At 48.5% G+C, this 26,415-nt stretch overlaps 38 non-coding genes across 38 annotated transcripts; all 38 read left to right on the plus strand.

Annotated features, from left to right (window-relative positions):
• The first annotated feature begins 109 nt into the window (after positions 1–109).
• Positions 110–230, plus strand: LOC130619912 (U5 spliceosomal RNA). Its single transcript, XR_008980649.1, has one exon. It is a non-coding gene; the product is annotated as a U5 spliceosomal RNA (small nuclear RNA).
• A 1,501-nt stretch (positions 231–1,731) lies between these two features.
• On the plus strand, positions 1,732–1,852 carry LOC130619420 (U5 spliceosomal RNA). The gene has a single exon (XR_008980159.1). It is a non-coding gene; the product is annotated as a U5 spliceosomal RNA (small nuclear RNA).
• Positions 1,853–2,399: 547 nt separating this feature from the next.
• On the plus strand, positions 2,400–2,520 carry LOC130618792 (U5 spliceosomal RNA). Its single transcript, XR_008979537.1, has one exon. It is a non-coding gene; the product is annotated as a U5 spliceosomal RNA (small nuclear RNA).
• Positions 2,521–3,066: 546 nt separating this feature from the next.
• Positions 3,067–3,187, plus strand: LOC130619421 (U5 spliceosomal RNA). Its single transcript, XR_008980160.1, has one exon. It is a non-coding gene; the product is annotated as a U5 spliceosomal RNA (small nuclear RNA).
• Positions 3,188–3,733: 546 nt separating this feature from the next.
• Positions 3,734–3,854, plus strand: LOC130619422 (U5 spliceosomal RNA). The gene has a single exon (XR_008980161.1). It is a non-coding gene; the product is annotated as a U5 spliceosomal RNA (small nuclear RNA).
• Positions 3,855–4,401: 547 nt separating this feature from the next.
• LOC130619423 (U5 spliceosomal RNA) lies at positions 4,402–4,522 on the plus strand. The gene has a single exon (XR_008980163.1). It is a non-coding gene; the product is annotated as a U5 spliceosomal RNA (small nuclear RNA).
• Positions 4,523–5,070: 548 nt separating this feature from the next.
• On the plus strand, positions 5,071–5,191 carry LOC130619424 (U5 spliceosomal RNA). The gene has a single exon (XR_008980164.1). It is a non-coding gene; the product is annotated as a U5 spliceosomal RNA (small nuclear RNA).
• Positions 5,192–5,739: 548 nt separating this feature from the next.
• LOC130619699 (U5 spliceosomal RNA) lies at positions 5,740–5,860 on the plus strand. Its single transcript, XR_008980438.1, has one exon. It is a non-coding gene; the product is annotated as a U5 spliceosomal RNA (small nuclear RNA).
• A 547-nt stretch (positions 5,861–6,407) lies between these two features.
• On the plus strand, positions 6,408–6,528 carry LOC130619425 (U5 spliceosomal RNA). The gene has a single exon (XR_008980165.1). It is a non-coding gene; the product is annotated as a U5 spliceosomal RNA (small nuclear RNA).
• A 547-nt stretch (positions 6,529–7,075) lies between these two features.
• Positions 7,076–7,196, plus strand: LOC130619426 (U5 spliceosomal RNA). Its single transcript, XR_008980166.1, has one exon. It is a non-coding gene; the product is annotated as a U5 spliceosomal RNA (small nuclear RNA).
• Positions 7,197–7,744: 548 nt separating this feature from the next.
• Positions 7,745–7,865, plus strand: LOC130619428 (U5 spliceosomal RNA). The gene has a single exon (XR_008980168.1). It is a non-coding gene; the product is annotated as a U5 spliceosomal RNA (small nuclear RNA).
• Positions 7,866–8,413: 548 nt separating this feature from the next.
• On the plus strand, positions 8,414–8,535 carry LOC130619748 (U5 spliceosomal RNA). The gene has a single exon (XR_008980487.1). It is a non-coding gene; the product is annotated as a U5 spliceosomal RNA (small nuclear RNA).
• Positions 8,536–9,082: 547 nt separating this feature from the next.
• LOC130618850 (U5 spliceosomal RNA) lies at positions 9,083–9,203 on the plus strand. Its single transcript, XR_008979595.1, has one exon. It is a non-coding gene; the product is annotated as a U5 spliceosomal RNA (small nuclear RNA).
• A 548-nt stretch (positions 9,204–9,751) lies between these two features.
• On the plus strand, positions 9,752–9,872 carry LOC130619430 (U5 spliceosomal RNA). Its single transcript, XR_008980169.1, has one exon. It is a non-coding gene; the product is annotated as a U5 spliceosomal RNA (small nuclear RNA).
• Positions 9,873–10,420: 548 nt separating this feature from the next.
• LOC130619718 (U5 spliceosomal RNA) lies at positions 10,421–10,541 on the plus strand. The gene has a single exon (XR_008980456.1). It is a non-coding gene; the product is annotated as a U5 spliceosomal RNA (small nuclear RNA).
• Positions 10,542–11,090: 549 nt separating this feature from the next.
• Positions 11,091–11,211, plus strand: LOC130619431 (U5 spliceosomal RNA). The gene has a single exon (XR_008980170.1). It is a non-coding gene; the product is annotated as a U5 spliceosomal RNA (small nuclear RNA).
• A 546-nt stretch (positions 11,212–11,757) lies between these two features.
• Positions 11,758–11,878, plus strand: LOC130619952 (U5 spliceosomal RNA). Its single transcript, XR_008980689.1, has one exon. It is a non-coding gene; the product is annotated as a U5 spliceosomal RNA (small nuclear RNA).
• A 546-nt stretch (positions 11,879–12,424) lies between these two features.
• Positions 12,425–12,545, plus strand: LOC130619911 (U5 spliceosomal RNA). Its single transcript, XR_008980648.1, has one exon. It is a non-coding gene; the product is annotated as a U5 spliceosomal RNA (small nuclear RNA).
• Positions 12,546–13,092: 547 nt separating this feature from the next.
• On the plus strand, positions 13,093–13,213 carry LOC130619432 (U5 spliceosomal RNA). The gene has a single exon (XR_008980171.1). It is a non-coding gene; the product is annotated as a U5 spliceosomal RNA (small nuclear RNA).
• Positions 13,214–13,760: 547 nt separating this feature from the next.
• On the plus strand, positions 13,761–13,881 carry LOC130619433 (U5 spliceosomal RNA). Its single transcript, XR_008980172.1, has one exon. It is a non-coding gene; the product is annotated as a U5 spliceosomal RNA (small nuclear RNA).
• A 548-nt stretch (positions 13,882–14,429) lies between these two features.
• Positions 14,430–14,550, plus strand: LOC130619877 (U5 spliceosomal RNA). The gene has a single exon (XR_008980614.1). It is a non-coding gene; the product is annotated as a U5 spliceosomal RNA (small nuclear RNA).
• A 547-nt stretch (positions 14,551–15,097) lies between these two features.
• Positions 15,098–15,218, plus strand: LOC130619434 (U5 spliceosomal RNA). The gene has a single exon (XR_008980174.1). It is a non-coding gene; the product is annotated as a U5 spliceosomal RNA (small nuclear RNA).
• Positions 15,219–15,766: 548 nt separating this feature from the next.
• On the plus strand, positions 15,767–15,887 carry LOC130619946 (U5 spliceosomal RNA). Its single transcript, XR_008980683.1, has one exon. It is a non-coding gene; the product is annotated as a U5 spliceosomal RNA (small nuclear RNA).
• A 548-nt stretch (positions 15,888–16,435) lies between these two features.
• Positions 16,436–16,556, plus strand: LOC130619765 (U5 spliceosomal RNA). The gene has a single exon (XR_008980504.1). It is a non-coding gene; the product is annotated as a U5 spliceosomal RNA (small nuclear RNA).
• Positions 16,557–17,102: 546 nt separating this feature from the next.
• LOC130619948 (U5 spliceosomal RNA) lies at positions 17,103–17,223 on the plus strand. The gene has a single exon (XR_008980684.1). It is a non-coding gene; the product is annotated as a U5 spliceosomal RNA (small nuclear RNA).
• A 548-nt stretch (positions 17,224–17,771) lies between these two features.
• Positions 17,772–17,892, plus strand: LOC130619766 (U5 spliceosomal RNA). The gene has a single exon (XR_008980505.1). It is a non-coding gene; the product is annotated as a U5 spliceosomal RNA (small nuclear RNA).
• Positions 17,893–18,440: 548 nt separating this feature from the next.
• Positions 18,441–18,561, plus strand: LOC130619435 (U5 spliceosomal RNA). Its single transcript, XR_008980175.1, has one exon. It is a non-coding gene; the product is annotated as a U5 spliceosomal RNA (small nuclear RNA).
• Positions 18,562–19,109: 548 nt separating this feature from the next.
• On the plus strand, positions 19,110–19,230 carry LOC130619864 (U5 spliceosomal RNA). The gene has a single exon (XR_008980601.1). It is a non-coding gene; the product is annotated as a U5 spliceosomal RNA (small nuclear RNA).
• Positions 19,231–19,777: 547 nt separating this feature from the next.
• On the plus strand, positions 19,778–19,898 carry LOC130618795 (U5 spliceosomal RNA). The gene has a single exon (XR_008979540.1). It is a non-coding gene; the product is annotated as a U5 spliceosomal RNA (small nuclear RNA).
• Positions 19,899–20,446: 548 nt separating this feature from the next.
• On the plus strand, positions 20,447–20,567 carry LOC130619436 (U5 spliceosomal RNA). The gene has a single exon (XR_008980176.1). It is a non-coding gene; the product is annotated as a U5 spliceosomal RNA (small nuclear RNA).
• Positions 20,568–21,114: 547 nt separating this feature from the next.
• Positions 21,115–21,235, plus strand: LOC130619437 (U5 spliceosomal RNA). The gene has a single exon (XR_008980177.1). It is a non-coding gene; the product is annotated as a U5 spliceosomal RNA (small nuclear RNA).
• A 544-nt stretch (positions 21,236–21,779) lies between these two features.
• Positions 21,780–21,900, plus strand: LOC130619438 (U5 spliceosomal RNA). Its single transcript, XR_008980178.1, has one exon. It is a non-coding gene; the product is annotated as a U5 spliceosomal RNA (small nuclear RNA).
• A 548-nt stretch (positions 21,901–22,448) lies between these two features.
• On the plus strand, positions 22,449–22,569 carry LOC130619441 (U5 spliceosomal RNA). Its single transcript, XR_008980180.1, has one exon. It is a non-coding gene; the product is annotated as a U5 spliceosomal RNA (small nuclear RNA).
• A 547-nt stretch (positions 22,570–23,116) lies between these two features.
• Positions 23,117–23,237, plus strand: LOC130619442 (U5 spliceosomal RNA). Its single transcript, XR_008980181.1, has one exon. It is a non-coding gene; the product is annotated as a U5 spliceosomal RNA (small nuclear RNA).
• A 547-nt stretch (positions 23,238–23,784) lies between these two features.
• Positions 23,785–23,905, plus strand: LOC130619443 (U5 spliceosomal RNA). The gene has a single exon (XR_008980182.1). It is a non-coding gene; the product is annotated as a U5 spliceosomal RNA (small nuclear RNA).
• Positions 23,906–24,452: 547 nt separating this feature from the next.
• On the plus strand, positions 24,453–24,573 carry LOC130619444 (U5 spliceosomal RNA). The gene has a single exon (XR_008980183.1). It is a non-coding gene; the product is annotated as a U5 spliceosomal RNA (small nuclear RNA).
• Positions 24,574–25,117: 544 nt separating this feature from the next.
• Positions 25,118–25,238, plus strand: LOC130619445 (U5 spliceosomal RNA). Its single transcript, XR_008980185.1, has one exon. It is a non-coding gene; the product is annotated as a U5 spliceosomal RNA (small nuclear RNA).
• A 548-nt stretch (positions 25,239–25,786) lies between these two features.
• Positions 25,787–25,907, plus strand: LOC130619446 (U5 spliceosomal RNA). The gene has a single exon (XR_008980186.1). It is a non-coding gene; the product is annotated as a U5 spliceosomal RNA (small nuclear RNA).
• The last annotated feature ends 508 nt before the right edge of the window (positions 25,908–26,415 follow it).

Consider the following 26,415-nt stretch of genomic DNA (forward strand, 5'->3'; position numbering starts at 1 on the left):
GATGCAGCACCTTTTAAGCGTCCTCTACGAACGGACACACTGGCAAGCGGCACACCACAAGCAAAGGTTAAGTCGGCTCGAAGGCACAACAGGTCGCGCCGACTTACGACAACTCTGGGCTTTCTTCAGTTCACGCACAAAGCTTTCGCCTTTTACTAAAGATTTCCGTGGAGAAGGCCAAAACGATGAGTATATAGACGATTTTTCTACTGTCTCGCTTCGGCGGGACGATCACTAGTCTAAATGAAAAAACGTGCAGGAGGCCATACGCGGGCCTATCTCTCATCTCGCTTACAGAGACTTGGTAAGCACGGTCCACTCAATGGCTTTCCAAATGCGAAGAGTGAAGGCCGCAGACGGCAGGGGTTGAGCCAAGGGCCTTTCGGCCGTATCCCGCTCACAAGTTTTTTTTTTTTTTAGCAGAATAATACATACGAGCTAATCAAAATCGGCTCGAGGAAAGAAATAAAGTTCAGAGACAACCAAAGGAGTCGAACTGCAGTAGAAACAAACTAGATGTAACGCAAGCCACTAGTACGACGTATTGCCTACAGGGACCACACTCTCCGAGACAGCGAACGCAACTTCCTAGTGATTCACGCGAACGCACTCAACTAGGTGATGTAGATCAGAAAGGTGAAAGTCCTTGTGTCAAGTCTACACCTCACGATGCAGCACCTTTTAAGCGTCCTCTACGAACGGACACACTGGCAAGCGGCACACCACAAGCAAAGGTTAAGTCGGCTCGAAGGCACAACAGGTCTCGCTCACAGAGACTTGGTAAGCACGGTCCACTCAATGGCTTTCCAAATGCGAAGAGTGAAGGCCGCAGACGGCAGGGGTTGAGCCAAGGGCCTTTCGCCCGTATCCCGCTCACAAGTTTTTTTTTTTTTTTAGCAGAATAATACATGCGAGCTAATCAAAATCGGCTCGAGGAAAGAAATAAAGTTCAGAGACAACCAAAGGAGTCGAACTGCAGTAGAAACAAACTGGATGTAACGCAAGCCACTAGTACGACGTATTGCCTACAGGGACCACACTCTCCGAGACAGCGAACGCAACTTCCTAGTGATTCACGCGAACGCACTCAACTAGGTGATGTAGATCAGAAAGGTGAAAGTCCTTGTGTCAAGTCTACACCTCACGATGCAGCACCTTTTAAGCATCCTCTACGAACGGACACACTGGCAAGCGGCACACCACAAGCAAAGGTTAAGTCGGCTCGAAGGCACAACAGGTCTCGCTCACAGAGACTTGGTAAGCACGGTCCACTCAATGGCTTTCCAAATGCGAAGAGTGAAGGCCGCAGACGGCAGGGGTTGAGCCAAGGGCCTTTCGCCCGTATCCCGCTCACAAGTTTTTTTTTTTTTTTAGCAGAATAATACATACGAGCTAATCAAAATCGGCTCGAGGAAAGAAATAAAGTTCAGAGACAACCAAAGGAGTCGAACTGCAGTAGAAACAAACTAGATGTAACGCAAGCCACTAGTACGACGTATTGCCTACAGGGACCACACTCTCCGAGACAGCGAACGCAACTTCCTAGTGATTCACGCGAACGCACTCAACTAGGTGATGTAGATCAGAAAGGTGAAAGTCCTTGTGTCAAGTCTACACCTCACGATGCAGCACCTTTTAAGCGTCCTCTACGAACGGACACACTGGCAAGCGGCACACCACAAGCAAAGGTTAAGTCGGCTCGAAGGCACAACAGGTCGCGCCCGCTTACGACAACTCTGGGCTTTCTTCAGTTCACGCACAAATCTTTCGCCTTTTACTAAAGATTTCCGTGGAGAAGGCCAAAACGATGAGTATATAGACGATTTTTCTACTGTCTCGCTTCGGCGGGACGATCACTAGTCTAAATGAAAAAACGTGCAGGAGGCCATACGCGGGCCTATCTCTCATCTCGCTCACAGAGACTTGGTAAGCACGGTCCACTCAATGGCTTTCCAAATGCGAAGAGTGAAGGCCGCAGACGGCAGGGGTTGAGCCAAGGGCCTTTCGGCCGTATCCCGCTCACAAGTTTTTTTTTTTTTTAGCAGAATAATACATACGAGCTAATCAAAATCGGCTCGAGGAAAGAAATAAAGTTCAGAGACAACCAAAGGAGTCGAACTGCAGTAGAAACAAACTAGATGTAACGCAAGCCACTAGTACGACGTATTGCCTACAGGGACCACACTCTCCGAGACAGCGAACGCAACTTCCTAGTGATTCACGCGAACGCACTCAACTAGGTGATGTAGATCAGAAAGGTGAAAGTCCTTGTGTCAAGTCTACACCTCACGATGCAGCACCTTTTAAGCGTCCTCTACGAACGGACACACTGGCAAGCGGCACACCACAAGCAAAGGTTAAGTCGGCTCGAAGGCACAACAGGTCGCGCCGACTTACGACAACTCTGGGCTTTCTTCAGTTCACGCACAAATCTTTCGCCTTTTACTAAAGATTTCCGTGGAGAAGGCCAAAACGATGAGTATATAGACAATTTTTCTACTGTCTCGCTTCGGCGGGACGATCACTAGTCTAAATGAAAAAACGTGCAGGAGGCCATACGCGGGCCTATCTCTCATCTCGCTCACAGAGACTTGGTAAGCACGGTCCACTCAATGGCTTTCCAAATGCGAAGAGTGAAGGCCGCAGACGGCAGGGGTTGAGCCAAGGGCCTTTCGCCCGTATCCCGCTCACAAGTTTTTTTTTTTTTAGCAGAATAATACATACGAGCTAATCAAAATCGGCTCGAGGAAAGAAATAAAGTTCAGAGACAACCAAAGGAGTCGAACTGCAGTAGAAACAAACTAGATGTAACGCAAGCCACTAGTACGACGTATTGCCTACAGGGACCACACTCTCCGAGACAGCGAACGCAACTTCCTAGTGATTCACGCGAACGCACTCAACTAGGTGATGTAGATCAGAAAGGTGAAAGTCCTTGTGTCAAGTCTACACCTCACGGTGCAGCACCTTTTAAGCGTCCTCTACGAACGGACACACTGGCAAGCGGCACACCACAAGCAAAGGTTAAGTCGGCTCGAAGGCACAACAGGTCGCGCCGACTTACGACAACTCTGGGCTTTCTTCAGTTCACGCACAAATCTTTCGCCTTTTACTAAAGATTTCCGTGGAGAAGGCCAAAACGATGAGTATATAGACGATTTTTCTACTGTCTCGCTTCGGCGGGACGATCACTAGTCTAAATGAAAAAACGAGCAGGAGGCCATACGCGGGCCTATCTCTCATCTCGCTCACAGAGACTTGGTAAGCACGGTCCACTCAATGGCTTTCCAAATGCGAAGAGTGAAGGCCGCAGACGGCAGGGGTTGAGCCAAGGGCCTTTCGGCCGTATCCCGCTCACAAGTTTTTTTTTTTTTAGCAGAATAATACATACGAGCTAATCAAAATCGGCTCGAGGAAAAAAATAAAGTTCAGAGACAACCAAAAGAGTCGAACTGCAGTAGAAACAAACTAGATGTAACGCAAGCCACTAGTACGACGTATTGCCTACAGGGACCACACTCTCCGAGACAGCGAACGCAACTTCCTAGTGATTCACGCGAACGCACTCAACTAGGTGATGTAGATCAGAAAGGTGAAAGTCCTTGTGTCAAGTCTACACCTCACGATGCAGCACCTTTTAAGCGTCCTCTACGAACGGACACACTGGCAAGCGGCACACCACAAGCAAAGGTTAAGTCGGCTCGAAGGCACAACAGGTCGCGCCGACTTACGACAACTCTGGGCTTTCTTCAGTTCACGCACAAATCTTTCGCCTTTTACTAAAGATTTCCGTGGAGAAGGCCAAAACGATGAGTATATAGACGATTTTTCTACTGTCTCGCTTCGGCGGGACGATCACTAGTCTAAATGAAAAAACGTGCAGGAGGCCATACGCGGGCCTATCTCTCATCTCGCTCACAGAGACTTGGTAAGCACGGTCCACTCAATGGCTTTCCAAATGCGAAGAGTGAAGGCCGCAGACGGCAGGGGTTGAGCCAAGGGCCTTTCGCCCGTATCCCGCTCACAAGTTTTTTTTTTTTTTAGCAGAATAATACATACGAGCTAATCAAAATCGGCTCGAGGAAAGAAATAAAGTTCAGAGACAACCAAAGGAGTCGAACTGCAGTAGAAACAAACTAGATGTAACGCAAGCCACTAGTACGACGTATTGCCTACAGGGACAACACTCTCCGAGACAGCGAACGCAACTTCCTAGTGATTCACGCGAACGCACTCAACTAGATGATGTAGATCAGAAAGGTGAAAGTCCTTGTGTCAAGTCTACACCTCACGATGCAGCACCTTTTAAGCGTCCTCTACGAACGGACACACTGGCAAGCGGCACACCACAAGCAAAGGTTAAGTCGGCTCGAAGGCACAACAGGTCGCGCCGACTTACGACAACTCTGGGCTTTCTTCAGTTCACGCACAAATCTTTCGCCTTTTACTAAAGATTTCCGTGGAGAAGGCCAAAACGATGAGTATATAGACGATTTTTCTACTGTCTCGCTTCGGCGGGACGATCACTAGTCTAAATGAAAAAACGTGCAGGAGGCCATACGCGGGCCTATCTCTCATCTCGCTCACAGAGACTTGGTAAGCACGGTCCACTCAATGGCTTTCCAAATGCGAAGAGTGAAGGCCGCAGACGGCAGGGGTTGAGCCAAGGGCCTTTCGGCCGTATCCCGCTCACAAGTTTTTTTTTTTTTTTAGCAGAATAATACATACGAGCTAATCAAAATCGGCTCGAGGAAAGAAATAAAGTTCAGAGACAACCAAAGGAGTCGAACTGCAGTAGAAACAAACTAGATGTAACGCAAGCCACTAGTACGACGTATTGCCTACAGGGACCACACTCTCCAAGACAGCGAACGCAACTTCCTAGTGATTCACGCGAACGCACTCAACTAGGTGATGTAGATCAGAAAGGTGAAAGTCCTTGTGTCAAGTCTACACCTCACGATGCAGCACCTTTTAGGCGTCCTCTACGAACGGACACACTGGCAAGCGGCACACCACAAGCAAAGGTTAAGTCGGCTCGAAGGCACAACAGGTCGCGCCGACTTACGACAACTCTGGGCTTTCTTCAGTTCACGCACAAATCTTTCGCCTTTTACTAAAGATTTCCGTGGAGAAGGCCAAAACGATGAGTATATAGACGATTTTTCTACTGTCTCGCTTCGGCGGGACGATCACTAGTCTAAATGAAAAAACGTGCAGGAGGCCATACGCGGGCCTATCTCTCATCTCGCTCACAGAGACTTGGTAAGCACGGTCCACTCAATGGCTTTCCAAATGCGAAGAGTGAAGGCCGCAGACGGCAGGGGTTGAGCCAAGGGCCTTTCGGCCGTATCCCGCTCACAAGTTTTTTTTTTTTTTTAGCAGAATAATACATACGAGCTAATCAAAATCGGCTCGAGGAAAGAAATAAAGTTCAGAGACAACCAAAGGAGTCGAACTGCAGTAGAAACAAACTAGATGTAACGCAAGCCACTAGTACGACGTATTGCCTACAGGGACCACACTCTCCGAGACAGCGAACGCAACTTCCTAGTGATTCACGCGAACGCACTGAACTAGGTGATGTAGATCAGAAAGGTGAAAGTCCTTGTGTCAAGTCTACACCTCACGATGCAGCACCTTTTAGGCGTCCTCTACGAACGGACACACTGGCAAGCGGCACACCACAAGCAAAGGTTAAGTCGGCTCGAAGGCACAACAGGTCGCGCCGACTTACGACAACTCTGGGCTTTCTTCAGTTCACGCACAAATCTTTCGCCTTTTACTAAAGATTTCCGTGGAGAAGGCCAAAACGATGAGTATATAGACGATTTTTCTACTGTCTTGCTTCGGCGGGACGATCACTAGTCTAAATGAAAAAACGTGCAGGAGGCCATACGCGGGCCTATCTCTCATCTCGCTCACAGAGACTTGGTAAGCACGGTCCACTCAATGGCTTTCCAAATGCGAAGAGTGAAGGCCGCAGACGGCAGGGGTTGAGCCAAGGGCCTTTCGGCCGTATCCCGCTCACAAGTTTTTTTTTTTTTTAGCAGAATAATACATACGAGCTAATCAAAATCGGCTCGAGGAAAAAAATAAAGTTCAGAGACAACCAAAAGAGTCGAACTGCAGTAGAAACAAACTAGATGTAACGCAAGCCACTAGTACGACGTATTGCCTACAGGGACCACACTCTCCGAGACAGCGAACGCAACTTCCTAGTGATTCACGCGAACGCACTCAACTAGGTGATGTAGATCAGAAAGGTGAAAGTCCTTGTGTCAAGTCTACACCTCACGATGCAGCACCTTTTAGGCGTCCTCTACGAACGGACACACTGGCAAGCGGCACACCACAAGCAAAGGTTAAGTCGGCTCGAAGGCACAACAGGTCGCGCCGACTTACGACAACTCTGGGCTTTCTTCAGTTCACGCACAAATCTTTCGCCTTTTACTAAAGATTTCCGTGGAGAAGGCCAAAACGATGAGTATATAGACGATTTTTCTACTGTCTCGCTTCGGCGGGACGATCACTAGTCTAAATGAAAAAACGTGCAGGAGGCCATACGCGGGCCTATCTCTCATCTCGCTCACAGAGACTTGGTAAGCACGGTCCACTCAATGGCTTTCCAAATGCGAAGAGTGAAGGCCGCAGACGGCAGGGGTTGAGCCAAGGGCCTTTCGGCCGTATCCCGCTCACAAGTTTTTTTTTTTTTTAGCAGAATAATACATACGAGCTAATCAAAATCGGCTCGAGGAAAAAAATAAAGTTCAGAGACAACCAAAAGAGTCGAACTGCAGTAGAAACAAACTAGATGTAACGCAAGCCACTAGTACGACGTATTGCCTACAGGGACCACACTCTCCGAGACAGCGAACGCAACTTCCTAGTGATTCACGCGAACGCACTCAACTAGGTGATGTAGATCAGAAAGGTGAAAGTCCTTGTGTCAAGTCTACACCTCACGATGCAGCACCTTTTAAGCGTCCTCTACGAACGGACACACTGGCAAGCGGCACACCACAAGCAAAGGTTAAGTCGGCTCGAAGGCACAACAGGTCGCGCCGACTTACGACAACTCTGGGCTTTCTTCAGTTCACGCACAAATCTTTCGCCTTTTACTAAAGATTTCCGTGGAGAAGGCCAAAACGATGAGTATATAGACGATTTTTCTACTGTCTCGCTTCGGCGGGACGATCACTAGTCTAAATGAAAAAACGTGCAGGAGGCCATACGCGGGCCTATCTCTCATCTCGCTCACAGAGACTTGGTAAGCACGGTCCACTCAATGGCTTTCCAAATGCGAAGAGTGAAGGCCGCAGACGGCAGGGGTTGAGCCAAGGGCCTTTCGCCCGTATCCCGCTCACAAGTTTTTGTTTTTTTTTAGCAGAATAATACATACGAGCTAATCAAAATCGGCTCGAGGAAAGAAATAAAGTTCAGAGACAACCAAAGGAGTCGAACTGCAGTAGAAACAAACTAGATGTAACGCAAGCCACTAGTACGACGTATTGCCTACAGGGACCACACTCTCCGAGACAGCGAACGCAACTTCCTAGTGATTCACGCGAACGCACTCAACTAGGTGATGTAGATCAGAAAGGTGAAAGTCCTTGTGTCAAGTCTACACCTCACGATGCAGCACCTTTTAAGCGTCCTCTGCGAACGGACACACTGGCAAGCGGCACACCACAAGCAAAGGTTAAGTCGGCTCGAAGGCACAACAGGTCGCGCCGACTTACGACAACTCTGGGCTTTCTTCAGTTCACGCACAAATCTTTCGCCTTTTACTAAAGATTTCCGTGGAGAAGGCCAAAACGATGAGTATATAGACGATTTTTCTACTGTCTCGCTTCGGCGGGACGATCACTAGTCTAAATGAAAAAACGTGCAGGAGGCCATACGCGGGCCTATCTCTCATCTCGCTCACAGAGACTTGGTAAGCACGGTCCACTCAATGGATTTCCAAATGCGAAGAGTGAAGGCCGCAGACGGCAGGGGTTGAGCCAAGGGCCTTTCGGCCGTATCCCGCTCACAAGTTTTTTTTTTTTTTTAGCAGAATAATACATACGAGCTAATCAAAATTGGCTCGAGGAAAGAAATAAAGTTCAGAGACAACCAAAGGAGTCGAACTGCAGTAGAAACAAACTAGATGTAACGCAAGCCACTAGTACGACGTATTGCCTACAGGGACCACACTCTCCGAGACAGCGAACGCAACTTCCTAGTGATTCACGCGAACGCACTCAACTAGGTGATGTAGATCAGAAAGGTGAAAGTCCTTGTGTCAAGTCTACGCCTCACGATGCAGCACCTTTTAAGCGTCCTCTACGAACGGACACACTGGCAAGCGGCACACCACAAGCAAAGGTTAAGTCGGCTCGAAGGCACAACAGGTCGCGCCGACTTACGACAACTCTGGGCTTTCTTCAGTTCACGCACAAATCTTTCGCCTTTTACTAAAGATTTCCGTGGAGAAGGCCAAAACGATGAGTATATAGACGATTTTTCTACTGTCTCACTTCGGCGGGACGATCACTAGTCTAAATGAAAAAACGTGCAGGAGGCCATACGCGGGCTTATCTCTCATCTCGCTCACAGAGACTTGGTAAGCACGGTCCACTCAATGGCTTTCCAAATGCGAAGAGTAAAGGCCGCAGACGGCAGGGGTTGAGCCAAGGGCCTTTCGGCCGTATCCCGCTCACAAGTTTTTTTTTTTTTTTAGCAGAATAATACATACGAGCTAATCAAAATCGGCTCGAGGAAAGAAATAAAGTTCAGAGACAACCAAAGGAGTCGAACTGCAGTAGAAACAAACTAGATGTAACGCAAGCCACTAGTACGACGTATTGCCTACAGGGACCACACTCTCCGAGACAGCGAACGCAACTTCCTAGTGATTCACGCGAACGCACTCAACTAGGTGATGTAGATCAGAAAGGTGAAAGTCCTTGTGTCAAGTCTACACCTCACGATGCAGCACCTTTTAAGCGTCCTCTACGAACGGACACACTGGCAAGCGGCACACCACAAGCAAAGGTTAAGTCACCTCGAAGGCACAACAGGTCGCGCCGACTGACGACAACTCTGGGCTTTCTTCAGTTCACGCACAAATCTTTCGCCTTTTACTAAAGATTTCCGTGGAGAAAGCCAAAACGATGAGTATATAGACGATTTTTCTACTGTCTCGCTTCGGCGGGACGATCACTAGTCTAAATGAAAAAACGTGCAGGAGGCCATACGCGGGCCTATCTCTCATCTCGCTCACAGAGACTTGGTAAGCACGGTCCACTCAATGGCTTTCCAAATGCGAAGAGTGAAGGCCGCAGACGGCAGGGGTTGAGCCAAGGGCCTTTCGGCCGTATCCCGCTCACAAGTTTGTTTTTTTTTTTAGCAGAATAATACATACGAGCTAATCAAAATCGGCTCGAGGAAAGAAATAAAGTTCAGAGACAACCAAAGGAGTCGAACTGCAGTAGAAACAAACTAGATGTAACGCAAGCCACTAGTACGACGTATTGCCTACAGGGACCACACTCTCCGAGACAGCGAACGCAACTTCCTAGTGATTCACGCGAACGCACTCAACTAGGTGATGTAGATCAGAAAGGTGAAAGTCCTTGTGTCAAGTCTACACCTCACGATGCAGCACCTTTTAAGCGTCCTCTACGAACGGAAACACTGGCAAGCGGCACACCACAAGCAAAGGTTAAGTCGGCTCGAAGGCACAACAGGTCGCGCCGACTTACGCCAACTCTGGGCTTTCTTCAGTTCACGCACAAATCTTTCGCCTTTTACTAAAGATTTCCGTGGAGAAGGCCAAAACGATGAGTATATAGACGATTTTTCTACTGTCTCGCTTCGGCGGGACGATCACTAGTCTAAATGAAAAAACGTGCAGGAGGCCATACGCGGGCCTATCTCTCATCTCGCTCACAGAGACTTGGTAAGCACGGTCCACTCAATGGCTTTCCAAATGCGAAGAGTGAAGGCCGCAGACGGCAGGGGTTGAGCCAAGAGCCTTTCGGCCGTATCCCGCTCACAAGTTTTTTTTTTTTTTTAGCAGAATAATACATACGAGCTAATCAAAATCGGCTCGAGGAAAGAAATAAAGTTCAGAGACAACCAAAGGAGTCGAACTGCAGTAGAAACAAACTAGATGTAACGCAAGCCACTAGTACGACGTATTGCCTACAGGGACCACACTCTCCGAGACAGCGAACGCAACTTCCTAGTGATTCACGCGAACGCACTCAACTAGGTGATGTAGATCAGAAAGGTGAAAGTCCTTGTGTCAAGTCTACACCTCACGATGCAGCACCTTTTAAGCGTCCTCTACGAACGGACACACTGGCAAGCGGCACACCACAAGCAAAGGTTAAGTCGGCTCGAAGGCACAACAGGTCGCGCCGACTTACGACAACTCTGGGCTTTCTTCAGTTCACGCACAAATCTTTCGCCTTTTACTAAAGATTTCCGTGGAGAAGGCCAAAACAATGAGCATATAGACGATTTTTCTACTGTCTCGCTTCGGCGGGACGATCACTAGTCTAAATGAAAAAACGTGCAGGAGGCCATACGCGGGCCTATCTCTCATCTCGCTCACAGAGACTTGGTAAGCACGGTCCACTCAATGGCTTTCCAAATGCAAAGAGTGAAGGCCGCAGACGGCAGGGGTTGAGCCAAGGGCCTTTCGGCCGTATCCCGCTCACAAGTTTTTTTTTTTTTTTTAGCAGAATAATACATACGAGCTAATCAAAATCGGCTCGAGGAAAGAAATAAAGTTCAGAGACAACCAAAGGAGTCGAACTGCAGTAGAAACAAACTAGATGTAACGCAAGCCACTAGTACGACGTATTGCCTACAGGGACCACACTCTCCGAGACAGCGAACGCAACTTCCTAGTGATTCACGCGAACGCACTCAACTAGGTGATGTAGATCAGAAAGGTGAAAGTCCTTGTGTCAAGTCTACACCTCACGATGCAGCACCTTTTAAGCGTCCTCTACGAACGGACACACTGATAAGCGGCACACCACAAGCAAAGGTTAAGTCGGCTCGAAGGCACAACAGGTCGCGCCGACTTACGACAACTCTGGGCTTTCTTCAGTTCACGCACAAATCTTTCGCCTTTTACTAAAGATTTCCGTGGAGAAGGCCAAAACGATGAGTATATAGACGATTTTTCTACTGTCTCGCTTCGGCGGGACGATCACTAGTCTAAATGAAAAAACGTGCAGGAGGCCATACGCGGGCCTATCTCTCATCTCGCTCACAGAGACTTGGTAAGCACGGTCCACTCAATGGCTTTCCAAATGCGAAGAGTGAAGGCCGCAGACGGCAGGGGTTGAGCCAAGGGCCTTTCGGCCGTATCCCGCTCACAAGTTTTTTTTTTTTTAGCAGAATAATACATACGAGCTAATCAAAATCGGCTCGAGGAAAGAAATAAAGTTCAGAGACAACCAATGGAGTCGAACTGCAGTAGAAACAAACTAGATGTAACGCAAGCCACTAGTACGACGTATTGCCTACAGGGACCACACTCTCCGAGACAGCGAACGCAACTTCCTAGTGATTCACGCGAACGCACTCAACTAGGTGATGTAGATCAGAAAGGTGAAAGTCCTTGTGTCAAGTCTACACCTCACGATGCAGCACCTTTTAAGCGTCCTCTACGAACGGACACACTGGCAAGCGGCACACCACAAGCAAAGGTTAAGTCGGCTCGAAGGCACAACAGGTCGCGCCGACTTACGACAACTCTGGGCTTTCTTAAGTTCACGCACAAATCTTTCGCCTTTTACTAAAGATTTCCGTGGAGAAGTCCAAAACGATGAGTGTATAGACGATTTTTCTACCGTCTCGCTTCGGCGGGACGATCACTAGTCTAAATGAAAAAACGTGCAGGAGGCCATACGCGGGCCTATCTCTCATCTCGCTCACAGAGACTTGGTAAGCACGGTCCACTCAATGGCTTTCCAAATGCGAAGAGTGAAGGCCGCAGACGGCAGGGGTTGAGCCAAGGGCCTTTCGGCCGTATCCCGCTCACAAGTTTTTTTTTTTTTAGCAGAATAATACATACGAGCTAATCAAATTCGGCTCGAGGAAAGAAATAAAGTTCAGAGACAACCAAAGGAGTCGAACTGCAGTAGAAACAAACTAGATGTAACGCAAGCCACTAGTACGACGTATTGCCTACAGGGACCACACTCTCCGAGACAGCGAACGCAACTTCCTAGTGATTCACGCGAACGCACTCAACTAGGTGATGTAGATCAGAAAGGTGAAAGTCCTTGTGTCAAGTCTACACCTCACGATGCAGCACCTTTTAAGCGTCCTCTACGAACGGACACACTGGCAAGCGGCACACCACAAGCAAAGGTTAAGTCGGCTCGAAGGCACAACAGGTCGCGCCGACTTACGACAACTCTGGGCTTTCTTCAGTTCACGCACAAATCTCTCGCCTTTTACTAAAGATTTCCGTGGAGAAGGCCAAAACGATGAGTATATAGACGATTTTTCTACTGTCTCGCTTCGGCGGGACGATCACTAGTCTAAATGAAAAAACGTGCAGGAGGCCATACGCGGGCCTATCTCTCATCTCGCTCACAGAGACTTGGTAAGCACGGTCCACTCAATGGCTTTCCAAATGCGAAGAGTGAAGGCCGAAGACGGCAGGGGTTGAGCCAAGGGCCTTTCGGCCGTATCCCGCTCACAAGTTTTTTTTTTTTTTAGCAGAATAATACATACGAGCTAATCAAAATCGGCTCGAGGAAAGAAATAAAGTTCAGAGACAACCAAAGGAGTCGAACTGCAGTAGAAACAAACTAGATGTAACGCAAGCCACTAGTACGACGTATTGCCTACAGGGACCACACTCTCCGAGACAGCGAACGCAACTTCCTAGTGATTCACGCGAACGCACTCAACTAGGTGATGTAGATCAGAAAGGTGAAAGTCCTTGTGTCAAGTCTACACCTCACGATGCAGCACCTTTTAAGCGTCCTCTACGAACGGACACACTGGCAAGCGGCACACCACAAGCAAAGGTTAAGTCGGCTCGAAGGCACAACAGGTCGCGCCGACTTACGACAACTCTGGGCTTTCTTCAGTTCACGCACAAATCTTTCGCCTTTTACTAAAGATTTCCGTGGAGAAGGCCAAAACGATGAGTATATAGACGATTTTTCTACTGTCTCGCTTCGGCGGGACGATCACTAGTCTAAATGAAAAAACGTGCAGGAGGCCATACGCGGGCCTATCTCTCATCTCGCTCACAGAGACTTGGTAAGCACGGTCCACTCAATGGCTTTCCAAATGCGAAGAGTGAAGGCCGCAGACGGCAGGGGTTGAGCCAAGGGCCTTTCGGCCGTATCCCGCTCACAAGTTTTTTTTTTTTTTAGCAGAATAATACATACGAGCTAATCAAAATCGGCTCGAGGAAAGAAATAAAGTTCAGAGACAACCAAAGGAGTCGAACTGCAGTAGAAACAAACTAGATGTAACGCAAGCCACTAGTACGACGTATTGCCTACAGGGACCACACTCTCCGAGACAGCGAACGCAACTTCCTAGTGATTCACGCGAACGCACTCAACTAGGTGATGTAGATCAGAAAGGTGAAAGTCCTTGTGTCAAGTCTACACCTCACGATGCAGCACCTTTTAAGCGTCCTCTACGAACGGACACACTGGCAAGCGGCACACCACAAGCAAAGGTTAAGTCGGCTCGAAGGCACAACAGATCGCGCCGACTTACGACAACTCTGGGCTTTCTTCAGTTCACGCACAAATCTTTCGCCTTTTACTAAAGATTTCCGTGGAGAAGGCCAAAACGATGAGTATATAGACGATTTTTCTACTGTCTCGCTTCGGCGGGACGATCACTAGTCTAAATGAAAAAACGTGCAGGAGGCCATACGCGGGCCTATCTCTCATCTCGCTCACAGAGACTTGGTAAGCACGGTCCACTCAATGGCTTTCCAAATGCGAAGAGTGAAGGCCGCAGACGGCAGGGGTTGAGCCAAGGCCCTTTCGGCCGTATCTCGCTCACAAGTTTTTTTTTTTTTTTAGCAGAATAATACATACGAGCTAATCAAAATCGGCTCGAGGAAAGAAATAAAGTTCAGAGACAACCAAAGGAGTTGAACTGCAGTAGAAACAAACTAGATGTAACGCAAGCCACTAGTACGACGTATTGCCTACAGGGACCACACTCTCCGAGACAGCGAACGCAACTTCCTAGTGATTCACGCGAACGCACTCAACTAGGTGATGTAGATCAGAAAGGTGAAAGTCCTTGTGTCAAGTCTACACCTCACGATGCAGCACCTTTTAAGCGTCCTCTACGAACGGACACACTGGCAAGCGGCACACCACAAGCAAAGGTTAAGTCGGCTCGAAGGCACAACAGGTCGCGCCGACTTACGACAACTCTGGGCTTTCTTCAGTTCACGCACAAATCTTTCGCCTTTTACTAAAGATTTCCGTGGAGAAGGCCAAAACGATGAGTATATAGACGATTTTCCTACCGTCTCGCGTCGGCGGGACGATCACTAGTCTAAATGAAAAAACGTGCAGGAGGCCATACGCGGGCCTATCTCTCATCTCGCTCACAGAGACTTGGTAAGCACAGTCCACTCAATGGCTTTCCAAATGCGAAGAGTGAAGGCCGCAGACGACAGGGGTTGAGCCAAGGGCCTTTCGGCCGTATCCCGCTCACAAGTTTTTTTTTTTTTTAGCAGAATAATACATACGAGCTAATCAAAATCGGCTCGAGGAAAGAAATAAAGTTCAGAGACAACCAAAGGAGTCGAACTGCAGTAGAAACAAACTAGATGTAACGCAAGCCACTAGTACGACGTATTGCCTACAGGGACCACACTCTCCGAGACAGCGAACGCAACTTCCTAGTGATTCACGCGAACGCACTCAACTAGGTGATGTAGATCAGAAAGGTGAAAGTCCTTGTGTCAAGTCTACACCTCACGATGCAGCACCTTTTAAGCGTCCTCTACGAACGGACACACTGGCAAGCGGCACACCACAAGCAAAGGTTAAGTCGGCTCGAAGGCACAACAGGTCGCGCCGACTTACGACAACTCTGGGCTTTCTTCAGTTCACGCACAAATCTTTCGCCTTTTACTAAAGATTTCCGTGGAGAAGGCCAAAACGATGAGTATATAGACGATTTTTCTACTGTCTCGCTTCGGCGGGACGATCACTAGTCTAAATGAAAAAACGTGCAGGAGGCCATACGCGGGCCTATCTCTCATCTCGCTCACAGAGACTTGGTAAGCACGGTCCACTCAATGGCTTTCCAAATGCGAAGAGTGAAGGCCGCAGACGGCAGGGGTTGAGCCAAGGGCCATTCGGCCGTATCCCGCTCACAAGTTTTTTTTTTTTTTTAGCAGAATAATACATACGAGCTAATCAAAATCGGCTCGAGGAAAGAAATAAAGTTCAGAGACAACCAAAGGAGTCGAACTGCAGTAGAAACAAACTAGATGTAACGCAAGCCACTAGTACGACGTATTGCCTACAGGGACCACACTCTCCGAGACAGCGAACGCAACTTCCTAGTGATTCACGCGAACGCACTCAACTAGGTGATGTAGATCAGAAAGGTGAAAGTCCTTGTGTCACGTCTACACCTCACGATGCAGCACCTTTTAAGCGTCCTCTACGAACGGACACACTGGCAAGCGGCACACCACAAGCAAAGGTTAAGTCGGCTCGAAGGCACAACAGGTCGCGCCGACTTACGACAACTCTGGGCTTTCTTCAGTTCACGCACAAATCTTTCGCCTTTTACTAACGATTTCCGTGGAGAAGGCCAAAACGATGAGTATATAGACGATTTTTCTACTGTCTCGCTTCGGCGGGACGATCACTAGTCTAAATGAAAAAACGTGCAGGAGGCCATACGCGGGCCTATCTCTCATCTCGCTCACAGAGACTTGGTAAGCACGGTCCACTCAATGGCTTTCCAAATGCGAAGAGTGAAGGCCGCAGACGGCAGGGGTTGAGCCAAGTGCCTTTCGGCCGTATCCCGCTCACAATTTTTTTTTTTTTTTTAGCAGAATAATACATACGAGCTAATCAAAATCGGCTCGAGGAAAGAAATAAAGTTCAGAGACAACCAAAGGAGTCGAACTGCAGTAGAAACAAACTAGATGTAACGCAAGCCACTAGTACGACGTATTGCCTACAGGGACCACACTCTCCGAGACAGCGAACGCAACTTCCTAGTGATTCACGCGAACGCACTCAACTAGGTGATGTAGATCAGAAAGGTGAAAGTCCTTGTGTCAAGTCTACACCTCACGATGCAGCACCTTTTAAGCGTCCTCTACGAACGGACACACTGGCAAGCGGCACACCACAAGCAAAGGTTAAGTCGGCTCGAAGGCACAACAGGTCGCGCCGACTTACCACAACTCTGGGCTTTCTTCAGTTCAGGCACAAATCTTTCGCCTTTTACTAAAGATTTCCGTGGAGAAGGCCAAAACGATGAGTATATAGACGATTTTTCTACTGTCTCGCTTCGGCGGGACGATCACTAGTCTAAATGAAAAAACGTGCAGGAGGCCATACGCGGGCCTATCTCTCATCTCGCTCACAGAGACTTGGTAAGCACGGTCCACTCAATGGCTTTCCAAATGCGAAGAGTGAAGGCCGCAGACGGCAGGGGTTGAGCCAAGGGCCTTTCGGCCGTATCCCGCTCACAAGTTTTTTTTTTTTTAGCAGAATAATACATACGAGCTAATCAAAATCGGCTCGAGGAAAGAAATAAAGTTCAGAGACAACCAAAGGAGTCGAACTGCAGTAGAAACAAACTAGATGTAACGCAAGCCACTAGTACGACGTATTGCCTACAGGGACCACACTCTCCGAGACAGCGAACGCAACTTCCTAGTGATTCACGCGAACGCACTGAACTAGGTGATGTAGATCAGAAAGGTGAAAGTCCTTGTGTCAAGTCTACACCTCACGATGCAGCACCTTTTAAGCGTCCTCTACGAACGGACGCACTGGCAAGCGGCACACCACAAGCAAAGGTTAAGTCGGCTCGAAGGCACAACAGGTCGCGCCGACTTACGACAACTCTGGGCTTTCTTCAGTTCACGCACAAATCTTTCGCCTTTTACTAACGATTTCCGTGGAGAAGGCCAAAACGATGAGTATATAGACGATTTTTCTACTGTCTCGCTTCGGCGGGACGATCACTAGTCTAAATGAAAAAACGTGCAGGAGGCCATACGCGGGCCTATCTCTCATCTCGCTCACAGAGACTTGGTAAGCACGGTCCACTCAATGGCTTTCCAAATGCGAAGAGTGAAGGCCGCAGACGGCAGGGGTTGAGCCAAGTGCCTTTCGGCCGTATCCCGCTCACAATTTTTTTTTTTTTTTTAGCAGAATAATACATACGAGCTAATCAAAATCGGCTCGAGGAAAGAAATAAAGTTCAGAGACAACCAAAGGAGTCGAACTGCAGTAGAAACAAACTAGATGTAACGCAAGCCACTAGTACGACGTATTGCCTACAGGGACCACACTCTCCGAGACAGCGAACGCAACTTCCTAGTGATTCACGCGAACGCACTCAACTAGGTGATGTAGATCAGAAAGGTGAAAGTCCTTGTGTCAAGTCTACACCTCACGATGCAGCACCTTTTAAGCGTCCTCTACGAACGGACACACTGGCAAGCGGCACACCACAAGCAAAGGTTAAGTCGGCTCGAAGGCACAACAGGTCGCGCCGACTTACCACAACTCTGGGCTTTCTTCAGTTCAGGCACAAATCTTTCGCCTTTTACTAAAGATTTCCGTGGAGAAGGCCAAAACGATGAGTATATAGACGATTTTTCTACTGTCTCGCTTCGGCGGGACGATCACTAGTCTAAATGAAAAAACGTGCAGGAGGCCATACGCGGGCCTATCTCTCATCTCGCTCACAGAGACTTGGTAAGCACGGTCCACTCAATGGCTTTCCAAATGCGAAGAGTGAAGGCCGCAGACGGCAGGGGTTGAGCCAAGGGCCTTTCGGCCGTATCCCGCTCACAAGTTTTTTTTTTTTTTTAGCAGAATAATACATACGAGCGAATCAAAATCGGCTCGAGGAAAGAAATAAAGTTCAGAGACAACCAAAGGAGTCGAACTGCAGTAGAAACAAACTAGATGTAACGCAAGCCACTAGTACGACGTATTGCCTACAGGGACCACACTCTCCGAGACAGCGAACGCAACTTCCTAGTGATTCACGCGAACGCACTGAACTAGGTGATGTAGATCAGAAAGGTGAAAGTCCTTGTGTCAAGTCTACACCTCACGATGCAGCACCTTTTAAGCGTCCTCTACGAACGGACACACTGGCAAGCGGCACACCACAAGCAAAGGTTAAGTCGGCTCGAAGGCACAACAGGTCGCGCCGACTTACGACAACTCTGGGCTTTCTTCAGTTCACGCACAAATCTTTCGCCTTTTACTAAAGATTTCCGTGGAGAAGGCCAAAACGATGAGTATATAGACGATTTTTCTACTGTCTCGCTTCGGCGGGACGATCACTAGTCTAAATGAAAAAACGTGCAGGAGGCCATACGCGGGCCTATCTCTCATCTCGCTCACAGAGACTTGGTAAGCACGGTCCACTCAATGGCTTTCCAAATGCGAAGAGTGAAGGCCGCAGACGGCAGGAGTTGAGCCAAGGGCCTTTCGGCCGTATCCCGCTCACAAGTTTTTTTTTTTTTTTAGCAGAATAATACATACGAGCTAATCAAAATCGGCTCGAGGAAAGAAATAAAGTTTAGAGACAACCAAAGGAGTCAAACTGCAGTAGAAACAAACTAGATGTAACGCAAGCCACTAGTACGACGTATTGCCTACAGGGACCACACTCTCCGAGACAGCGAACGCAACTTCCTAGTGATTCACGCGAACGCACTCAACTAGGTGATGTAGATCAGAAAGGTGAAAGTCCTTGTGTCAAGTCTACACCTCACGATGCAGCACCTTTTAAGCGTCCTCTACGAACGGACACACTGGCAAGCGGCACACCACAACCAAAGGTTAAGTCGGCTCGAAGGCACAACAGGTCGCGCCGACTTACGACAACTCTGGGCTTTCTTCAGTTCACGCACAAATCTTTCGCCTTTTACTAAAGATTTCCGTGGAGAAGGCCAAAACGATAAGTATATAGACGATTTTTCTACTGTCTCGCTTCGGCGGGACGATCACTAGTCTAAATGAAAAAACGTGCAGGAGGCCATACGCGGGCCTATCTCTCATCTCGCCCACAGAGACTTGGTAAGCACGGTCCACTCAATGGCTTTCCAAATGCGAAGAGTGAAGGCCGCAGACGGCAGGGGTTGAGCCTAGGGCCTTTCGGCCGTATCCCGCTCACAAGTTTTTTTTTTCTTTAGCAGAATAATACATACGAGCTAATCAAAATCGGCTCGAGGAAAGAAATAAAGTTCAGAGACAACCAAAGGAGTCGAACTGCAGTAGAAACAAACTAGATGTAACGCAAGCCACTAGTACGACGTATTGCCTACAGGGACCACACTCTCCGAGACAGCGAACGCAACTTCCTAGTGATTCACGCGAACGCACTCAACTAGGTGATGTAGATCAGAAAGGTGAAAGTCCTTGTGTCAAGTCTACACCTCACGATGCAGCACCTTTTAAGCGTCCTCTACGAACGGACACACTGGCAAGCGGCACACCACAAGCAAAGGTTAAGTCGGCTCGAAGGCACAACAGGTCGCGCCGACTTACGACAACTCTGGGCTTTCTTCAGTTCACGCACAAATCTTTCGCCTTTTACTAAAGATTTCCGTGGAGAAGGCCAAAACTATGAGTATATAGACGATTTTTCTACTGTCTCGCTTCGGCGGGACGATCACTAGTCTAAATGAAAAAACGTGCAGGAGGCCATACGCGGGCCTATCTCTCATCTCGCCCACAGAGACTTGGTAAGCACGGTCCACTCAATGGCTTTCCAAATGCGAAGAGTGAAGGCCGCAGACGGCAGGGGTTGAGCCTAGGGCCTTTCGGCCGTATCCCGCTCACAAGTTTTTTTTTTTCTTTAGCAGAATAATACATACGAGCTAATCAAAATCGGCTCGAGGAAAGAAATAAAGTTCAGAGACAACCAAAGGAGTCGAACTGCAGTAGAAACAAACTAGATGTAACGCAAGCCACTAGTACGACGTATTGCCTACAGGGACCACACTCTCCGAGACAGCGAACGCAACTTCCTAGTGATTCACGCGAACGCACTCAACTAGGTGATGTAGATCAGAAAGGTGAAAGTCCTTGTGTCAAGTCTACACCTCACGATGCAGCACCTTTTAAGCGTCCTCTACGAACGGACACACTGGCAAGCGGCACACCACAAGCAAAGGTTAAGTCGGCTCGAAGGCACAACAGGTCGCGCCGACTTACGACAACTCTGGGCTTTCTTCAGTTCACGCACAAATCTTTCGCCTTTTACTAAAGATTTCCGTGGAGAAGGCCAAAACGATGAGTATATAGACGATTTTTCTACTGTCTCGCTTCGGCGGGACGATCACTAGTCTAAATGAAAAAACGTGCAGGAGGCCATACTCGGGCCTATCTCTCATCTCGCTCACAGAGACTTGGTAAGCACGGTCCACTCAATGGCTTTCCAAATGCGAAGAGTGAAGGCCGCAGACGGCAGGGGTTGAGCCAAGGGCCTTTCGGCCGTATCCCGCTCACAAGTTTTTTTTTTTTTTAGCAGAATAATACATACGAGCTAATCAAAATCGGCTCGAGGAAAGAAATAAAGTTCAGAGACAACCAAAGGAGTCGAACTGCAGTAGAAACAAACTAGATGTAACGCAAGCCACTAGTACGACGTATTGCCTACAGGGACCACACTCTCCGAGACAGCGAACGCAACTTCCTAGTGATTCACGCGAACGCACTCAACTAGGTGATGTAGATCAGAAAGGTGAAAGTCCTTGTGTCAAGTCTACACCTCACGATGCAGCACCTTTTAAGCGTCCTCTACGAACGGACACACTGGCAAGCGGCACACCACAAGCAAAGGTTAAGTCGGCTCGAAGGCACAACAGGTCGCGCCGACTTACGACAACTCTGGGCTTTCTTCAGTTCACGCACAAATCTTTCGCCTTTTACTAAAGATTTCCGTGGAGAAGGCCAAAACGATGAGTATATAGACGATTTTTCTACTGTCTCGCTTCGGCGGGACGATCACTAGTCTAAATGAAAAAACGTGCAGGAGGCCATACTCGGGCCTATCTCTCATCTCGCTCACAGAGACTTGGTAAGCACGGTCCACTCAATGGCTTTCCAAATGCGAAGAGTGAAGGCCGCAGACGGCAGGGGTTGAGCCAAGGGCCTTTCGGCCGTATCCCGCTCACAAGTTTTTTTTTTTAGCAGAATAATACATACGAGCTAATCAAAATCGGCTCGAGGAAAGAAATAAAGTTCAGAGACAACCAAAGGAGTCGAACTGCAGTAGAAACAAACTAGATGTAACGCAAGCCACTAGTACGACGTATTGCCTACAGGGACCACACTCTCCGAGACAGCGAACGCAACTTCCTAGTGATTCACGCGAACGCACTCAACTAGGTGATGTAGATCAGAAAGGTGAAAGTCCTTGTGTCAAGTCTACACCTCACGATGCAGCACCTTTTAAGCGTCCTCTACGAACGGACACACTGGCAAGCGGCACACCACAAGCAAAGGTTAAGTCGGCTCGAAGGCACAACAGGTCGCGCCGACTTACGACAACTCTGGGCTTTCTTCAGTTCACGCACAAATCTTTCGCCTTTTACTAAAGATTTCCGTGGAGAAGGCCAAAACGATGAGTATATAGACGATTTTTCTACTGTCTCGCTTCGGCGGGACGATCACTAGTCTAAATGAAAAAACGTGCAGGAGGCTATACGCGGGCCTATCTCTCATCTCGCTCACAGAGACTTGGTAAGCACGGTCCACTCAATGGCTTTCCAAATGCGAAGAGTGAAGGCCGCAGACGGCAGGGGTTGAGCCAAGGGCCTTTCGGCCGTATCCCGCTCACAAGTTTTTTTTTTTCTTTAGCAGAATAATACATACGAGCTAATCAAAATCGGCTCGAGGAAAGAAATAAAGTTCAGAGACAACCAAAGGAGTCGAACTGCAGTAGAAACAAACTAGATGTAACGCAAGCCACTAGTACGACGTATTGCCTACAGGGACCACACTCTCCGAGACAGCGAACGCAACTTCCTAGTGATTCACGCGAACGCACTCAACTAGGTGATGTAGATCAGAAAGGTGAAAGTCCTTGTGTCAAGTCTACACCTCACGATGCAGCACCTTTTAAGCGTCCTCTACGAACGGACACACTGGCAAGCGGCACACCACAAGCAAAGGTTAAGTCGGCTCGAAGGCACAACAGGTCGCGCCGACTTACGACAACTCTGGGCTTTCTTCAGTTCACGCACAAATCTTTCGCCTTTTACTAAAGATTTCCGTGGAGAAGGCCAAAACGATGAGTATATAGACGATTTTTCTACTGTCTCGCTTCGGCGGGACGATCACTAGTCTAAATGAAAAAACGTGCAGGAGGCCATACGCGGGCCTATCTCTCATCTCGCCCACAGAGACTTGGTAAGCATGGTCCACTCAATGGCTTTCCAAATGCGAAGAGTGAAGGCCGCAGACGGCAGGGGTTGAGCCTAGGGCCTTTCCGCCGTATCCCGCTCACAAGTTTTTTTTTTCTTTAGCAGAATAATACATACGAGCTAATCAAAATCGGCTCGAGGAAAGAAATAAAGTTCAGAGACAACCAAAGGAGTCGAACTGCAGTAGAAACAAACTAGATGTAACGCAAGCCACTAGTACGACGTATTGCCTACAGGGACCACACTCTCTGAGACAGCGAACGCAACTTCCTAGTGATTCACGCGAACGCACTCAACTAGGTGATGTAGATCAGAAAGGTGAAAGTCCTTGTGTCAAGTCTACACCTCACGATGCAGCACCTTTTAAGCGTCCTCTACGAACGGACACACTGGCAAGCGGCACACCACAAGCAAAGGTTAAGTCGGCTCGAAGGCACAACAGGTCGCGCCGACTTACGACAACTCTGGGCTTTCTTCAGTTCACGCACAAATCTTTCGCCTTTTACTAAAGATTTCCGTGGAGAAGGCCAAAACGATGAGTATATAGACGATTTTTCTACTGTCTCGCTTCGGCGGGACGATCACTAGTCTAAATGAAAAACGTGCAGGAGGCCATACTCGGGCCTATCTCTCATCTCGCTCACAGAGACTTGGTAAGCACGGTCCACTCAATGGCTTTCCAAATGCGAAGAGTGAAGGCCGCAGACGGCAGGGGTTGAGCCAAGGGCCTTTCGGCCGTATCCCGCTCACAAGTTTTTTTTTTTTTTTAGCAGAATAATACATACGAGCTAATCAAAATCGGCTCGAGGAAAGAAATAAAGTTCAGAGACAACCAAAGGAGTCGAACTGCAGTAGAAACAAACTAGATGTAACGCAAGCCACTAGTACGACGTATTGCCTACAGGGACCACACTCTCCGAGACAGCGAACGCAACTTCCTAGTGATTCACGCGAACGCACTCAACTAGGTGATGTAGATCAGAAAGGTGAAAGTCCTTGTGTCAAGTCTACACCTCACGATGCAGCACCTTTTAAGCGTCCTCTACGAACGGACACACTGGCAAGCGGCACACCACAAGCAAAGGTTAAGTCGGCTCGAAGGCACAACAGGTCGCGCCGACTAACGACAACTCTGGGCTTTCTTCAGTTCACGCACAAATCTTTCGCCTTTTACTAAAGATTTCCGTGGAGAAGGCCAAAACGATGAGTATATAGACGATTTTTCTACTGTCTCGCTTCGGCGGGACGATCACTAGTCTAAATGAAAAAACGTGCAGGAGGCCATACGCGGGCCTATCTCTCATCTCGCCCACAGAGACTTGGTAAGCACGGTCCACTCAATGGCTTTCCAAATGCGAAGAGTGAAGGCCGCAGACGGCAGGGGTTGAGCCTAGGGCCTTTCGGCCGTATCCCGCTCACAAGTTTTTTTTTTCTTTAGCAGAATAATACATACGAGCTAATCAAAATCGGCTCGAGGAAAGAAATAAAGTTCAGAGACAACCAAAGGAGTCGAACTGCAGTAGAAACAAACTAGATGTAACGCAAGCCACTAGTACGACGTATTGCCTACAGGGACCACACTCTCCGAGACAGCGAACGCAACTTCCTAGTGATTCACGCGAACGCACTCAACTAGGTGATGTAGATCAGAAAGGTGAAAGTCCTTGTGTCAAGTCTACACCTCACGATGCAGCACCTTTTAAGCGTCCTCTACGAACGGACACACTGGCAAGCGGCACACCACAAGCAAAGGTTAAGTCGGCTCGAAGGCACAACAGGTCGCGCCGACTTACGACAACTCTGGGCTTTCTTCAGTTCACGCACAAATCTTTCGCCTTTTACTAAAGATTTCCGTGGAGAAGGCCAAAACGATGAGTATATAGACGATTTTTCTACTGTCTCGCTTCGGCGGGACGATCACTAGTCTAAATGAAAAAACGTGCAGGAGGCCATACTCGGGCCTATCTCTCATCTCGCTCACAGAGACTTGGTAAGCACGGTCCACTCAATGGCTTTCCAAATGCGAAGAGTGAAGGCCGCAGACGGCAGGGGTTGAGCCAAGGGCCTTTCGGCCGTATCCCGCTCACAAGTTTTTTTTTTTAGCAGAATAATACATACGAGCTAATCAAAATCGGCTCGAGGAAAGAAATAAAGTTCAGAGACAACCAAAGGAGTCGAACTGCAGTAGAAACAAACTAGATGTAACGCAAGCCACTAGTACGACGTATTGCCTACAGGGACCACACTCTCCGAGACAGCGAACGCAACTTCCTAGTGATTCACGCGAACGCACTCAACTAGGTGATGTAGATCAGAAAGGTGAAAGTCCTTGTGTCAAGTCTACACCTCACGATGCAGCACCTTTTAAGCGTCCTCTACGAACGGACACACTGGCAAGCGGCACACCACAAGCAAAGGTTAAGTCGGCTCGAAGGCACAACAGGTCGCGCCGACTTACGACAACTCTGGGCTTTCTTCAGTTCACGCACAAATCTTTCGCCTTTTACTAAAGATTTCCGTGGAGAAGGCCAAAACGATGAGTATATAGACGATTTTTCTACTGTCTCGCTTCGGCGGGACGATCACTAGTCTAAATGAAAAAACGTGCAGGAGGCTATACGCGGGCCTATCTCTCATCTCGCTCACAGAGACTTGGTAAGCACGGTCCACTCAATGGCTTTCCAAATGCGAAGAGTGAAGGCCGCAGACGGCAGGGGTTGAGCCAAGGGCCTTTCGGCCGTATCCCGCTCACAAGTTTTTTTTTTTCTTTAGCAGAATAATACATACGAGCTAATCAAAATCGGCTCGAGGAAAGAAATAAAGTTCAGAGACAACCAAAGGAGTCGAACTGCAGTAGAAACAAACTAGATGTAACGCAAGCCACTAGTACGACGTATTGCCTACAGGGACCACACTCTCCGAGACAGCGAACGCAACTTCCTAGTGATTCACGCGAACGCACTCAACTAGGTGATGTAGATCAGAAAGGTGAAAGTCCTTGTGTCAAGTCTACACCTCACGATGCAGCACCTTTTAAGCGTCCTCTACGAACGGACACACTGGCAAGCGGCACACCACAAGCAAAGGTTAAGTCGGCTCGAAGGCACAACAGGTCGCGCCGACTTACGACAACTCTGGGCTTTCTTCAGTTCACGCACAAATCTTTCGCCTTTTACTAAAGATTTCCGTGGAGAAGGCCAAAACGATGAGTATATAGACGATTTTTCTACTGTCTCGCTTCGGCGGGACGATCACTAGTCTAAATGAAAAAACGTGCAGGAGGCCATACGCGGGCCTATCTCTCATCTCGCCCACAGAGACTTGGTAAGCATGGTCCACTCAATGGCTTTCCAAATGCGAAGAGTGAAGGCCGCAGACGGCAGGGGTTGAGCCTAGGGCCTTTCCGCCGTATCCCGCTCACAAGTTTTTTTTTTCTTTAGCAGAATAATACATACGAGCTAATCAAAATCGGCTCGAGGAAAGAAATAAAGTTCAGAGACAACCAAAGGAGTCGAACTGCAGTAGAAACAAACTAGATGTAACGCAAGCCACTAGTACGACGTATTGCCTACAGGGACCACACTCTCTGAGACAGCGAACGCAACTTCCTAGTGATTCACGCGAACGCACTCAACTAGGTGATGTAGATCAGAAAGGTGAAAGTCCTTGTGTCAAGTCTACACCTCACGATGCAGCACCTTTTAAGCGTCCTCTACGAACGGACACACTGGCAAGCGGCACACCACAAGCAAAGGTTA

The sequence above is a fragment of the Hydractinia symbiolongicarpus genome, chromosome 11, assembly GCF_029227915.1.
Source record: "Hydractinia symbiolongicarpus strain clone_291-10 chromosome 11, HSymV2.1, whole genome shotgun sequence".
Lineage (NCBI taxonomy): Eukaryota > Metazoa > Cnidaria > Hydrozoa > Anthoathecata > Hydractiniidae > Hydractinia > Hydractinia symbiolongicarpus.